Source organism: Neophocaena asiaeorientalis, unplaced genomic scaffold, assembly GCF_003031525.2.
Source record: "Neophocaena asiaeorientalis asiaeorientalis breed wild unplaced genomic scaffold, Neophocaena_asiaeorientalis_V1.1 scaffold630, whole genome shotgun sequence".
Classification (NCBI taxonomy): domain Eukaryota; kingdom Metazoa; phylum Chordata; class Mammalia; order Artiodactyla; family Phocoenidae; genus Neophocaena; species Neophocaena asiaeorientalis.
Window position 1 is genome coordinate 1 of NW_020171813.1, and position 15,294 is coordinate 15,294.

Consider the following 15,294-nt stretch of genomic DNA (forward strand, 5'->3'; position numbering starts at 1 on the left):
CATCTTTTCATGTGTCTGTTGGCCATCTGTATGTCTTTTTTAGAAAAATGTCTATTCAGGTTCTCTGCCTATTTCTTAATTAGGTTATTTGCTTTTTGATATTGAGGTGTATGAATTCTTTGTATATTTTGGGTATTAACCTCTTACTGGATATGTGATTTATACATATCTTCTCCCATTCAGTAGATGGTCTTTTGGTTTTGTTGATGGTTTCCTTCCTTCACTGTGCAAAAGCATTTTAGTTTGATGTAATCCCATTTGTCTATTTGTGCTTTTGTTTCCCTTGCCTGAGAGAAGATCTAAAAAAAAATATATATATATATATATTGCTAAGATCAATGTCAAAGAAAATCTGCCTATGTTTCTTCTAGAAGTTTTATGGTTTCAGGTCTCATGTTTAAGTCTTTAATCCATTTTGAGCTTATTTTTGTATATAGTATGAGAAAGCAGTCCAATTTGACTCTTTTGCATGTAGCTGTTCAGTTTTCCCAGAATCATCTACTGAAGATGATGTCTTTTCTCCATTGTGTATTCTTGCCTCTGTTGTAGATTAGTTGACCACATAAGTGTAGGTTCATTTCTAGGCTCTCCATTCTATTTCACTGATCAATGTGTCTGTTTTCATGTCAGTACCATACTGTTTTGATTATTGCAGCTTTGTGGTATAGTTTGAAATCACAGAGCATGATGCCTCCAGCTTTGTTCTTTTTTCTCAAGATTGTCTTGGCTATTTGGGATCTTTTGTGTTTCTATACAAGTTTTTAAATTATTTGCTCTAGTTCTTTGAAAAATGCCATTGGTATTATAATAGGGATTGCATTGAATCTGTAAATTGCCTTGGGTAGTGTGATTATTTTAACAATAGTAATTAATTCATGGGTACAGTTATCTTTTCAACTCATCATCCAGGTCTCTCCACAGACTAATCATGCTAGACAGAGGAATAGATTTTCTCAAGCACGTCAGAGGTGTCTCAGCCTCTCTGTTTTGCAGTGCTGATTATGCCATGGCTTTGGAGCCCTGCTCTAGTGCTTGGTTACAGAACCAGCCTGGACAGCAACATGGGCAGGAAGCTGAGCTCATATGGTCCTGTCTTACTCTTGTCAAACTATGCAGCTTCATCAATGTCAGGGCAGAAATGAGACTGACAAAAGGAATTTCAGACAAGGCAGGGCACCTCCGCCTTTGCATTATCTCACAAGAGGAAAGAAGAAAGGATTATTTTCTAGTGTATTTTTTCAATAGCAGTGTTCCAATCCCAGAAAATTATGATGTACATCATGGAGAAAAGCAGAGAACTGGCTGAGATTTGAGGGGAGCAGGGCAGGTGAGAGAATGCAGCTTACAGAGGTGTAGGCTGCTGCTCAGGCACAGGGCTCTGTCTCTCTTGTCTCTTGCTCTAGTCATTGGTCCTGGACGATTGTCCATTAAAGTCCTGAGCCCAGGGTTGTCCCCTGCTGCTGCAATGCTGCCAAACTCTCTGGAAATCCACCAGGCCCTTGATGCAGAAGCCTCAGGACAGCTTGTAATCATGCACCCAGATTTCCACAAGTCTGCCCAACTCTATGAGATCAGAGGACTCCTCAGAGGGGAAATAAAAATCTTCTCCACTTATCTTCTAATACTACACCTCCTATTTTGGAATCAAGTTCCAGTCCCAGTCCACATAAAATTCTAAGAAGTATGGACTCAACCCTCAATAAACAATGTTAGTCCTTACTGCCTTCAGTAGCATTTGCTGAGCCCCTGCTGTTTGCAGAGAATGATGGAGTGAAGAGAGAAATAGGAGACACAGGCTTTGCTGCTGAGAGACTGAAATTTTACTTAAAACTTTATTTATTCTCTAACTCTTTGTCAAAGGGATCTGAAAATCGAGTTACCAGTTGATACATGTGAATAGCATGTTTTGCTGATCAGAGCTTACATCTTACACCCGAGAGAAGTTTATTTAATTTATTATTACATCAAATGCAATATAAAATAAGCCTCTAATAAAATAATATGTATAGAAAATGAAGATCAGAGAGAAGTGAGGGGTAGTCAATGTATGACCATAGTTGCTGTGGCTGAGTATACGGTATGGCTCTGAGCTTCCAGGAAGCCAAGTGAAAACAGAGAAAGATGATAGAGTTATTAGTTCTCATTATCAAGAATGTGACTGTTACTGGTTCCTCAGGGAAGACAGAGCTTTTTTCTCCATATAGAGCATACTGAGTGAAGTCACATCCTCAACAATCCTGCAGGAGATGCAGATATGAAGTTCATAAATGTGGCTTCTTTGGTGATAAAAAGCTGTCCTATGATGAACTAGACCACATAGTCTTCCAGGGGGTCTAACTGTATTCAAAAGTAAGACTAGGAGTACCTAGAGAATTTACAATCTGTCGATTTTAATTAGAATTAAATGTTTCCTTCTTACTTTTTTTATTAAAAATATGTGACCCTTGAAGAAGAGTTAAGAGCAAAACTGAAGGCAGATTTTGATTTGAAGTCTCTGAGGAATAAATGACAGGGATGCCCTCGGCTGATTTGATGGGTATGTTTCCCTACTGCCATGCATTAATTAACTAACTGTGTTTTGACTTTCTATTTTTATGGTCAATTCCTAATCAAGGAGTGCTAAAGTACAATCACTATTATAGATGTTCTAAGATAAGCAGGACACAGAATAACATCCATAAGTAACTCAATATGGAGCCTCATCAGTCTTCAGAAAGGGGTTCTGCTGTGTTGGTTTGCCAATGTTCAGGCCTTATCCATGTAAGACTTATCATACATATACATATACACGTATATATATGTATATATATATATACGTGTATATGTAGGTATATATACATACATATATATATATATATACACATATATATATATATATATTACCCATAATAGCCAAGAAAGTCTTGATATATTAAAGCATGGAGGGGTTTCTTAACTCAGAACTGTCTAAAGACATCTCACGTATTTGCGGAACGTGATCAATTTTACCTTTACCTTTGGCATGTGAACAATTTATGAATGCAGAAATCTGATGGCTAAATGAAAGGGTGCAGAGGACAAGATGGAGTGAGCACAGTAATTTCCACCTCCTTCCCTAGGACTTGGCGATTACCCTTTTACAGCATGACTTGTCCAGTCTGGTCTAGATTTTTCTCCTCCTTGTACAGTACATGTTTTGCTGGTGGTCTTCTGCATGTCCCACTCTATTCTGGACTGAGATGATCTATTCTTTGTATTAGGGCCCTTTTGTAATTTGTAAAAGTTTATATTTTCACCTAAGGATTGGTAAGATTCAATTTAAGTGCAGCCACTATTGGCTAGTTTTTGTAACTCTGCCCTCTCTAATGCACTCTGTAAAATGCTAGGTGCTACTTAATTCCTCCAGAATGCTTTCTGCTATTTGTTTGACCTGTATCTCTCCAGAATATCAGAACTCTTGGTCTCTGTGTGAATATTTTGCCTGCCATGGTACTGGGAAAAACATATGAAAATTCACTGGTATACATTCTTTCCCAATCGAGTCTTTGGGAAAACCAAAGCAACACAAAGTTGGTCTCTGAAGCTGTTACTTGGATTACTTTAAAAAGTCATAAATGAGTTATTTCCTAGTTGAGATGCAGGCTAACATTGATCTCCCACAATCATGGACACCATGATGCTGGCTGTGAGATCCCATTAAACAAGGGAGGAAGACCAGGAAAGTGTTCTCATTAAACACACCTCCCAGACAATGAGGTTTCATTATCCCCCCAAATCATACTAAGATTCTTTTAGACTAGGTTATTTGGGTACAAGACAAGTGCTGTGTAATTTGTGTGTGTGACACGATTATCTGCCTAAGTGGAAGGATAGGTGGTGAGTAAATTAACTTAGGAAGTGAGTCTTTTGCCAGACAGCCTAAAGAGCATTATAAAGAAAACTCCCCTCATGTTCAGAAATGTGAGGGTGAAACAGTATATTTTGAAAGGCAGATATGATTATATGACTTCCTTATTGCATTTTGTCCATGGAAAAAAGATACAGAGATGATTTAGACAGGATTCTTTGGTTCTTCGGCACAAAGATTAGGTATTCAATAAGTAACTAAAGGATGAGTGGATGAATGAATGAAATAGGGAGGCATCAAACAAATGGGTTTCTTCCTTATGGCATCCCCAAGTCTCCAAAAGATTGCTCACTCGTCTCTAATAATCTCCTAGATGGACTGTGATTACACATAAGGAAAATGGGCTTTAAGGGCAGTTTTCAGACAACCAGAGGTTTGTTTTCTCTGGATAATACTTAGGGCTGCAGTAAGGAGCAGGGTTTTCATGTGAGGCTTGATGTGGGATGTTCATAGGAGAGAGTGGGGCCTCAAAGATGAATTCTCAGGACTAGATGGGGAGAGATTTCATAGACGAATTCACTGATGAACAATTTAGCTATTACTTTCTAAAGATTGTATTGTCTTTAATCTCGTGCATCTCAGTGTTGTTTTTTTTAATTTTTAACTTTTAACATGACAACTACCCTTTCAAACTTAAGAGTGAAAAGCAATGTCAGAGGCTCTGGCATTTGCTCGTTTTGAGTGTCAGCTGCAGAGGGATGTTTCTTGGCTGCTTCTGAACATCAGTAGAAGGAAGTACAGACTGTATCTGTGCAGAAAAAATTGACAAATACAGGAGTTGTGCAACAACATAATGGGGCATCTCAAGCAGTTTGTATCTTCCAAACTGTCGGAGAAACCAGAAGTGGATTCACCGGCTGCTGGCGGCGAGCGGCATCAGCCTGACATTCACAAGGATGGGAGGTAAGTTCTCCCACTCACCTGTCTCCCTCTGGCACCCCCTGCAGGCGGAGCCTAGTAGGGAGCAGCTGGCAAAGCGAAAATATGGTCAGCAGAGTCGGGCTCAGCATCCTAAAGCAGAGTAGGGAGGAGTGGGTTTGGAGCTGAGGCAGTAGCTTTGTAACTGCACAGCTTGCCAGCCCACCACGTCAGAGGCCTTCTTGGAGCAGACCTGGGTTATGTGCTTCTTGGTGCTCCATGAAACCTGAGCAGTTCCTTCAGCATCCTTGGTGGAAAAGAGCCTTGACATTCAGTGGTCCTGGGACAGGCCTTTCTCTAAGCTCCCCCTTCATATTTCTTTTAAGTCATCCATATAAAGGTGTAAAGACCTATATGGCTTTCTATGTGTGTATATGTAAAGATAACTCTCAAAAAGCTGTTTGTTTTCCACACTGAGGTGAGAGGTTGCCAGTTTCTCTGGTATTGCTCATGTTCCTTATAGAAATATTTTGCAATAATAATGGTAAAACTTTAGTTTTTTGGTCAAGAACTGACTAGTATGTGTGTACACATGCATATATTTATCACCATTTCTTTCATTTTTTTCTTATTATATTTAGGGTAGAAAAGGATGTTGAGCACTATAAAAACCTCATTAAGAAAATCATAGTAGGGACTTCCCTGGTGGTCCAGTGGTTAAGACTTCGCCTTCCAATGCAGGGGGTGCTGGTGCAGGGGATCCCTGGTTGGGGAGCTAAGATCCCACATGCCTCATGGCCAAAAAACCACAACATAAAACAGAAGCAATATTGCAACAAATTCAATAAAGACTTAAAAGTAAAGTGGTCCACATTAAAAAAAAAAAAAGAAAATCGTAGATAATAGTAAATGTTGAACACATATCAATATTTTAAATGTTGTATTCGGTGTCATGAAATTATAGAAAAATAAGAGTTTCAATTATCTGTAAAATGCGCCTATATTGATATATTTATTTGCATCTGGGTTTTGGCAACATCAGATATGCTACTTCTCTCAGAAGCCTGGAAAATTTACCTTTGGGAAGTTGAAACGATAACAGGAATTTAGAGAGATATTTTCTTCTAAATCTTATCTCCTGTGGACTAATACTTTTGATACTGTGGTTTGCTCTGTGAGTGAGGAACTAAATTAAACTAAAGAAATCCTGTGTCACACACACACACACACACACACACACACAAGCTGTTTGTTTTCTTTCTTACACCAAGTAGACAATCGTTTTGTGGTTATTATAAACATAGAATTCAAACATCCTAATTTCTTGAAAAAGGAAAGAAACATTATGCCTCTCTGATTTTCTACTCAAATAGAACTTTTTAATGCAAATGAAAGCATGAATCAAGCATAAAACAACCTAACTGCTAACCATCATATACTTTAATGATCCCTAATTAGAGCAAAATTTAAAGTGAATACAAGCACATTACAAATTTTTCTCATGGATCCTTAATTTGTATCTATCACTCAGAAAGCTGGCCCTGCATATCCCCAGGGCTTTAGAGGAATACAACACTCACTCACATCAAACCTATTTCTTAAATGCAAACACCTTTCTAGGTATAAACACAGAGGATACATTGAAGAGCTTCATCAGGTGACAGAATTCTTAAGACCTGTGCTTGTCTGAGTCTTGTCATATTGATTATGTTTTGAAAAGGAGAACAAGCATCAACTAGTTTTCCTAAAGCTTCAACCTGGAGTTCTTGTTTGTATAGTGATTGTGTGTGTGTGTGTGTGTGTGTGTGTGTATTCTTGGGTATCATCTGGGCTCCCTATCCGTGGGAAGGAGCTGAGAGAGGGAACAGCTAGCCTGCCAGCACCATGCACTTGTCTGGCTTGGATCAGAGAGGTGAAAAATGTTCCTGTCAACTGCAGCTTGTGAATTTTTGTAGCGTTTAAACTTCTCTTGATTTGCAAGGACTGATGGTAGAGAAATGATCACACAGGAAGAATTAAATGTGAAAGCATCCTGGTTCCTAAACATACATTAACAACCTTAGCTTTGCCAGATGTAACGCTTCAGAAAATATCTCGGTGGAACACGTGGAGGTTGTAGAGGAGCTTTCAAGTGGTTTAATCCCAAGGGAAGTTGCAGTGCTGTAAAGCCCAACTGAAACTACACACGTTAATGCTGGGCCTTCCGGCAGTAGCTCCGTTTTGTTCTTCTCATCCGATAAAGAAAGTAATGGGTGGGGCCTCTATCCCTCCAGCTGCAGGCTATGGGCACCCTCGACTGAACCAAAGGCAGGTAATTGTCACTTAAACATGGGACAGTGTCAGCGATACCAGGTATTACATAAATCAAGGAAATATTGAAGGACTCTGTGTGACAGAAGTTATTATTGACTTTTGGAGATGAAGCAAATAAAATACGATCTGATTTAAAAGTAAGGGTTCCTGTAATAGTGGGGAAAGTAAGCATAGGTTTAATGCAACATTGTTTGGTCCTTGTGCTGCTGTGGGCCAGGCTGGATCTGGTGGATGAAGCAAGCAGTGATAGGCTGAGCCAGCTTGTTATTTTATCACCTTGTAACATTTGCGGGGGGCATTCCTGGCTCTAAACAGTAATGCTCACCTGCTCCCCACTGATTGCTGATGCTTCTGCTTGTTGTTTCTGGCAGGGAGCTTTGTCAACTAAGTCCTGGTCCTCAAAGTGTAGGCCTAGACCAGTAGCATCAGTGTCACCTGGAAGCCCATTAGAAATGCAGAATCTCAGGCCCCACTCTAGTACTATGGAATCAGAATCTGCATCTTAAACAAGGATCCTCCACAAATCCTTTCTATGCCCATGAAAATTAGAGACACATCCAAATTGTCCTCACCCATGTCCGACTTGCCCACACTGCAGATTTCTGTGCACTGTATTCCCCCCAACAGTCTGCTTCCGACTTTTGTTCCTGCTTTTTCTCAAGATATATTTGACATGTAACGTTGTGTACGGTTAAGGTGTACACTAAGAGAATTAAACTAATAGTTCATTAGTCTGTGGTGGCTCTGATGCTGATGCAGCCAACATCAGCAAACCAAAATCTAATCCTATAAATGCCTCAAGGTTATGGAATTGAAACCTAGGGACAACCGAGCACAAACTGCCAATCAGGCTTGAAGCTGCAGCCAGTCAATGATTTCCTCACTGTGCTTCCACCTTTTCTCTGTAAATGGTCTCCCTGAGCTCCTGTCAGTGGAGGCTCCTCACCACTTCTGATTTAGCACCACTCCATTCAAATCTCTTTTTGCTCAATAAACTCTTAAATTGTTCAATATGCCTTAGTTTATCTTTTACCATGTACAAGGTGATGATTTGATACATGTACATCATGATTTGATACACTTACCACAATAAGGTTAGTGAGCACACGCTCACCTCACAGTTACCGTAAAATATGGAGCACGTCACAGAATTGCACGTCATCCTTAGGCAGGGGCCATGCTGCCCTCCTCTGTGTGGGTCCAGTTTCAGCCTATGTCCTCCCAGAGGGAGCACCCTACTTCCAGCTAAGCCCATTTCCTGTTCTCTTCTAATTCTCTAACTGCCACATGAATTCTTCACTGGCCTTCACTTTAATGTTCCCCCGTCTCTCCTCCCATTAGATCAAATAATAAGATGGGAAGGAAGAAAGGAAGGAAGGGAGGGAAGGAGGGATGGAAGGGAGGAACGTGGAGGGAAGGAAGGGAAGGAGAAGGAAGGATGGAAGAAAAGAAAAAAGGCAGGAAGGAGGGAAGGAAGACAGAGTGAGAAGGGCTTAGGGAAGGAGGGAGGGAGACCCAGTTTTCATGGCTCCATGTGTTGCAGGAGCTCATGAGCTCTGTTTCAAATACATCCATGCAAATATATCCCATCCCCTATTTCCATTTTAAAATGAAGCAGTGCCTTCATACAGTGTTCATTGGGGTAACAATTTGGAGGGCACTTTGCCAAAGTTTATTCAAGTTCTTAAAGTGAACATTCTCTTTGATCCAGCAATTTCAGAATTTATCCCACAAATATACTTGAATAAATGCACAGAAATGTTTGTCAAAAGTATCTATCACAGGGTTGTTTAATAGCAAAAAGCTATAAATAGCTTAAAGTATCAATACAAGTTGTTTTGAAAAATCAATGCATGTCTCTGCAATGGAATAGTATCCCGGCACGAAAATGAACTGAGGAAGGTTTGCGTGTGCTTCTGTGGTGAGCTGTCTAGAATATGTTGTTACCTGAGAAAAAGAAGGTGCCAGACAATATGCATATTACCCCATGCATGTTATTTTTAGTGTGTGTGTACGTGTGTATGTTTATAAAACATAGTTACTAACTTACTGTATTTGTATCCAATAGAATTCTACAGCCATTACAAACACTACTTTGGCAGAATTTTGAATACTTGGGACATCTTTGTGATGTGAAGTTTAAAAAAAAAAGCAGGACATTAGTGTCATGGTTTTTCTCTCCCTCCTTACTTGAGCATTTTCCAATGTTATTAAATATTCCCCAAAAGATCATTTATTTGTCTATAATATTATATCCTACTCTTGGGTTTTTAAGTTGTTTTCAGTTTTTCCAACTCATATACAATGTTGACAAACTTTTTTTTACCTGATGTTGTTTTTGAATTTCAGGCTCTCTGCTAATATAAATGTCTTGTAATTACTGGTTCATAGGGTATGCGATTTTATTATAATTATTTGTTCATAGGATGTGACCCTTGATATTTATTGCCAACTTGGTTTCTGTAATCCACAAAGATTTTTAATGTAATATTTTCAATTTTTGTTAATGTGATTAGTTATTAAAAGTCATCATTTGTTCCACAAATTTTGAAATTTGGCAAAAAACAGTCATTGATGTCTACTGTGTGCCAAGCTGCCTTGAAGCCACTGGGCACATCATCACGAATAAGACGTGGTCTCCACCTTCAACTCAAAGTGTGATCCCAGGACAGCACACATAATTAGAATGTGATGCAATTTGGCCGATCATAGAATTATGCCCAGCGTGCCATGGAACACAGCAGGCCTATAGTGTAACTGTGACAATTAACCCAGAAAGGGATGAGATTCTTACACTTCACTTTGATGTTTCTTCTCTCATGTTCCAGCTAAAGACTGATGCTAATGTAGAGAGGGGGGAGTTTTCTTTTCATACTCCTGTCAGAGTTCAAGTATTAACTACACCTGACATAAAAAGGAAGTAGACAATAAACTTACCTTAGTTTGTATGTCAACTATCTATATTTCTGTGTCACCATTTATATATTTCACAGATGCAGAGGATTATAAACCTCCTTCTAGGACACATACATTCACCCTGAATCTATAACCAAACTTGACCTTCCCACAGCCCACGTCTCCCTGCCTGCTTAGAATAGAAAGATGGTTGTCTAGTCTTCAAAGCATTTGCCCCAACTTCCAAAAAATATCTCCAAATAAAAGAGACAACCCAGCCTCCACAAATAGCACTGTCAACCTTCTTAATATTTCTTAGGTCAAGAAATTCTTAACTGAAATATTCTAACTAGGTTGACTAAGTGAAATTGCCAATATTTGACTTTTTTAACTTGTAAAAGTAGCAATTTCATGTAGTTCAACTAAAAACTGCAATTTAATTCTTCCTGTTTCTTCCCAAGACTACCCATATATTAGAACTAATTGAAACTTCATTTCACACCAAATGATTTCTGCAGTATCTGCCCCAGATACAAAGAAAAGGTGGGAAAATTATTAACACAGGTTTATGCTTGTTTTTCACTCCTTAGTCAGATGATCAGTAAGATAAAATTAGAATACAGTATTTCCTAAATTGAAGGGAAAGAGGTTTCCTGCTTATTTAAGCAGAGACTTCTAGCTGATGCAGAATTAGGAGTCAGGGGCAAACATGGGCAAGCAGACCCAGCAAACTGCCAAACAAACTATAATTCATAATCTCCAACCCAAACAAGGCTGGCGTCATCCTCTTAAGACAAACACGATGCTGAGAGTGTGCTATGAATCCAAGATTATTACTAATGTGAAGCTGTGCATCAGAGATTTAGGGAGAAGGAAAGAGAAGAGAGAGAGAGAGAGAGAGCACACGCTTCAGCCCAAAATTCATGAAGACCCCTTTTCTATTGCTTTTATCAGATTTAAATTCATATTGTAAAAAATTAAGTTTAGTAATTCTGTAGAGGGTGCTGGTATGGGAAGTGATGCCTTGGAGCTTGGAAAGCTGGCCTGATCCCGTAAAAGCATCAGCATTTTCTTCAAAAGCTATTTCATAGCTTGAAATGCTTTTTGGAGTCCTGCTATTCAAAGTGTAATCCACAGCTCCAGCCAGTGTTTCTCAGACTCTAAAGTGCATACGAATCACTTGGAGTCTTGTTAAATGGAGATTCTGATCCAGCGGGTCTGGGTAGGGCCTGAGAGCCTGCATTTCCAACCAGCTCCTGTGAGGGGTGATGCTGTAGGCAGGATCGTACTTTGAGTAGCACAGGTAAAACACCCTTCTGACGACCTTTTTTCCTCTTTCTAAACTGGCGATCTTGTCCTGCAGGTCACATACTGAACACTGAAGTCAAGAGGCCCCCCTCAGTGACCTTGCTCTCTCCTCATTCAAATCTTCCTGCCTGTAAAATGGGGCGAACAAACCTAGTGGAGGGGAGAATCTTAGACTTTCCTGGTAGAAGGAAATTTGGAGATTACCCTAATCCAACCCTTTCCCCTCCACCCCCCAGCCCATCTGTACCCTAAAGCCAGAACCTGAGATTTTGCCTACAGGGTTTGCAGCTCTCAACCCATCCCATCGGACGTGGGAGAGCTCTTCAGGATAAGGGTCTCTTGCAGATATTTTCAAATAAGTGGAAGTAACTAAAAAAAACATTGCTCAAAATTTCTCACAAACCTCACCTTAATGAGGGGTCTCCTCCTTTGGTGTTAGGAAAGAAGACAAGAAACACAGCGTTTCCAGGTGGGAGGCGGTAGGGGATTCCTTCCTGCCTGGCCCTCTTTCCACAGCAGTAAAAGCACAGCTCAATCTTGATCTGCTCCCACCTGTCAAGAGCAGGTGTCAGCTTCAGTTATTGTTTTGCTGAAATTCATTTCAGTCCTTTAATGATCCTCAGTGGAGAATGAGGTAGTGCTTCTCTTATCTCCACTGTTTTTCCTAAGGCCTGTGCCTCATGGGCTTTCCCAGGCTCTCTCTCCTCCCTCCGGCCCTCTTACTCTGGAATGTGTGTATCGTAAAATGTACTGTGATAAACCCATCTGCAGTCATCAAGGGAAAGGTATAATAAAGACAATGGATGAACATGTTTGAAATACGAAGTGAGGAAAATCATTTTTTTATTTATGGAGAAATATTTTAATGTGGGACATAAAATCAAATGTAACTATGCCTAGGGAGTCAGGACTAAAAAGGAATGTCCTCATTTAAAGAGTCGGCTCTCTTGTGTCCTTTGTAGTTGTTGTAACACCATTTTTAAGTCCAACAGGTCCTCTTGTCATTAAGGTCCTCAGTGACAGTTTAGCCAGTAAATTTCACATCACATGTGGGTGGCCATATAATTTATTGTCTAAACCAGGACCCTTTTGACAATGGAATGGGCACCATTGGTGATAGTGCTTCTGTGTAAGGCAGGCATTGAGACCATCTCAGGTTAACCAAGAGGTTCTGGAGGTTGAATTAATCACCAGTGCCTAGGGATTTAATCAACCATGCTGTGTAGTGAAGCCACCATTAAAATCCAAAGGGAGGGGTTTCAGAGAACTTCCAGGTTGGTGAAGCAGAATGCTTCCATGTGCCACCGTGCTGGGCTCCAAACTCCAAGAGGACTGAAGTTTCTTTGTTCTCGATCTCACCCTATGAATCTCTTCATCTGGCTGTTGGTTCCAGTGTTTTAATATCCTTGGTAATAAACCACTCATCTGCCGTGTGGCTGACAGGGTCTTGGTGCTCTGGCCGGGTGTCAGGCCTGAGCCTCTGAGGTGGGAGAGCTGAGTTCAGGACATTCATCCATCAGAGACCTCCTGGCCCCACATAATGTCAATTGGTGAGAGCTCTCCCAGAGATCTCCGTCTCAACACTAACCCGAGCTCCACTCAACAACCAGCAATCTACAGTGCTGGACACCCTATGCCAAACAACTAGCAAGACAGGAACACAACCCCACGCATTAGCAGAGAGGCTGCCTAAAATCATACTAAGTTCACAGACACCCCAAAACACACCACTGGACATCAGGTTAACCAAGACACGGTCCTCCTAATTATGGGCAGTTTTTATTCTGGGACCCAGTGACATTCTGGCATTTAGACATGAATCTGTCCAAGAAAAATTGCACCAGACAGAAATCAAACAGGCAAGGAAGAGTTTACTCAAGACTATTGCAATAGGGGAGAGAGATTGACCTCCACGTTGAATACAACAGGGTCAGCTAGGGATGTGTAGCCAGTGGGCAGGGAGGGGTCAGTGGATGGAAGATTACTAAGGGGAATTGGTTAGGTATGAAGTGCATGGGAATACTTGCTGAGCTGGGCCCAGTGGGACAGAGACTGCAGCCAAGGATGAGGCCTGTTGAGGAGAGGATGGACTCAGAGGAGCCTGACTAAAGTTTAGTCAAAGAGGGAATTCTTACGGAATCTCATCAAATAACAGGGAGCTTTTAAAATTCATTCTTCTCCAAGGAAACCCATAGTTTCCCAACTGTAATAACTCACTCTTGTTCTGAGAAATTCTTCCAAACATATTTATGTTCTAATTTCTTTTCCTTTATGATTTTATTTCCCTTCGCAAATCCAATTATTCTTGCATTTGATTAGAAAATCTATTTTATCTTCTGATGTTCGCTTCGATTCCAGTAAAGCTAGGGTGGAATTGACTTTTGAAAAATTAAGAATGTGGTTTGAATTGACCAAGGGAAGCACAGTCATAATTCAGCCAGGAAGGACTTATGAGTGGTCCACGTCTCATGGTGCATTGTTTAGTGGGTCTTAGTGAACAGAAGAAAAACCAAAGGATTTATTTATATTATATTGATTTCATATGTATGTCCATCATGGTGGAGACCATTATAGGATTCACTCTGAAGCCCAGTGCTCACCACTGGGGAGGCCCCTTCCCCATCCTGGAATCACTTTCCTCGTCTATAAAATGAAGGTGTTCGATTAGATGACTCCTTGGTACTTTGCAGGGCTTTTCAAAAGTTCCATAATTCTGATTTTTAAATCATTCTATCCCTCTGTGGATTGCATCTGCTTATAAAATACCCACCTTGGAGCCATTATAAAGGATCAAATATGAGTGATGGTAAATCACTCTGAAAATAATGACTTTATGTAGGAACAATGTCTGAAAGGCTTAGTTTTCCATGCATGTGTATATTTTGTAGTTTAAGGTATAATGAATCCAAGGAGGGTATGCAAGAATGTTCCCAGCAAATGTAAAATAAATAGCTAGTGGGAAGCAGCTGCACAGCACAGAGATCACTTCTGTGCTTTGTGACCACCTAGAGGGGTGGGATAGGGAAGGTGGGTGGGAGACACAAGAGGGAGGAGATATGGGGATATATGTGTATGTATAGTTGATTCGCTTTGTTATAAAGCAGAAACTAGCACACCATTGTAAAGCAATTATACTCCAATAAAGATGTTAAAAAAAAAAAAAAGAGGGTTCCCAGCAGCTTTGTTAGTAAAAGTGATAGTGAGGTGGGGGAGGGGTAGAAACAACGTGAAAGGTACTTCATCAGGAGAACAAATGCAGAATAGTGATGGAATGGGACACAGATAATCAGTGAGCTCCAGCATCAAAGGGGATAAATATCAACAACTTTGAGCAAAAAGGGCAAGAAAAAAAATAAGTATGATACCACTTAAATTGTAAAAACACACTGAACAGTGCTACTTGTTTTCAGGGTTACATACTTACATATATAATAAAAGTATTTTTTAAATGCTTGGTGATGATAAAACCAGATTCAGAATAGTGGGGATTGGGAAGGGCTTATAATTAGGGAGGGAATTCAGAGCTTCAGCTGCATTTGCTAATGCTTGAATCCTTAAACTGGGAGATAGATATGTGAGTGTTCATTGTATTGTACTTTACACATTTTTGTATATCTTAAAATATTTTATGACATTCTTGTAATAAAGTTGGGAGAGTTATGAAAAGCCATGGCATTCATTTGTTTGTAAAGATTAGAAAATGAGTCTCAACAAGTCGCTATAATTTTTTAGTAGCAAAGAGTAACATGCATTTAAAAGCTCCATGCTACCTGTCCCTCAATTACAATATACCAAACAATCAAAACAAAACAAACAAACAACTTCCAGTGTACATATTGCCAAAAGAACTACTGGTCAGGTATCAGTGTTTGGAGTTGCAACTTCTTATGTTTCTTTCTTAACATCTTTATTGGAGTATAATTGCTTTACAATGGTGTGTTAGTTTCTGTTTTATAACAAAGTGAATCAGTTATACATATACATATGTTCCCCTATCTCTTCCCTCTTGCGTCTCCCTCCCACCCACCCTCCCT

At 40.0% G+C, this 15,294-nt stretch overlaps 1 non-coding gene across 1 annotated transcript; it reads right to left on the reverse strand.

Annotated features, from left to right (window-relative positions):
* Window positions 1-8,184: 8,184 nt before the first annotated feature.
* On the reverse strand, window positions 8,185-8,291 carry LOC112392884 (U6 spliceosomal RNA). Its single transcript, XR_003001778.1, has one exon. It is a non-coding gene; the product is annotated as a U6 spliceosomal RNA (small nuclear RNA).
* Window positions 8,292-15,294: the final 7,003 nt, after the last annotated feature.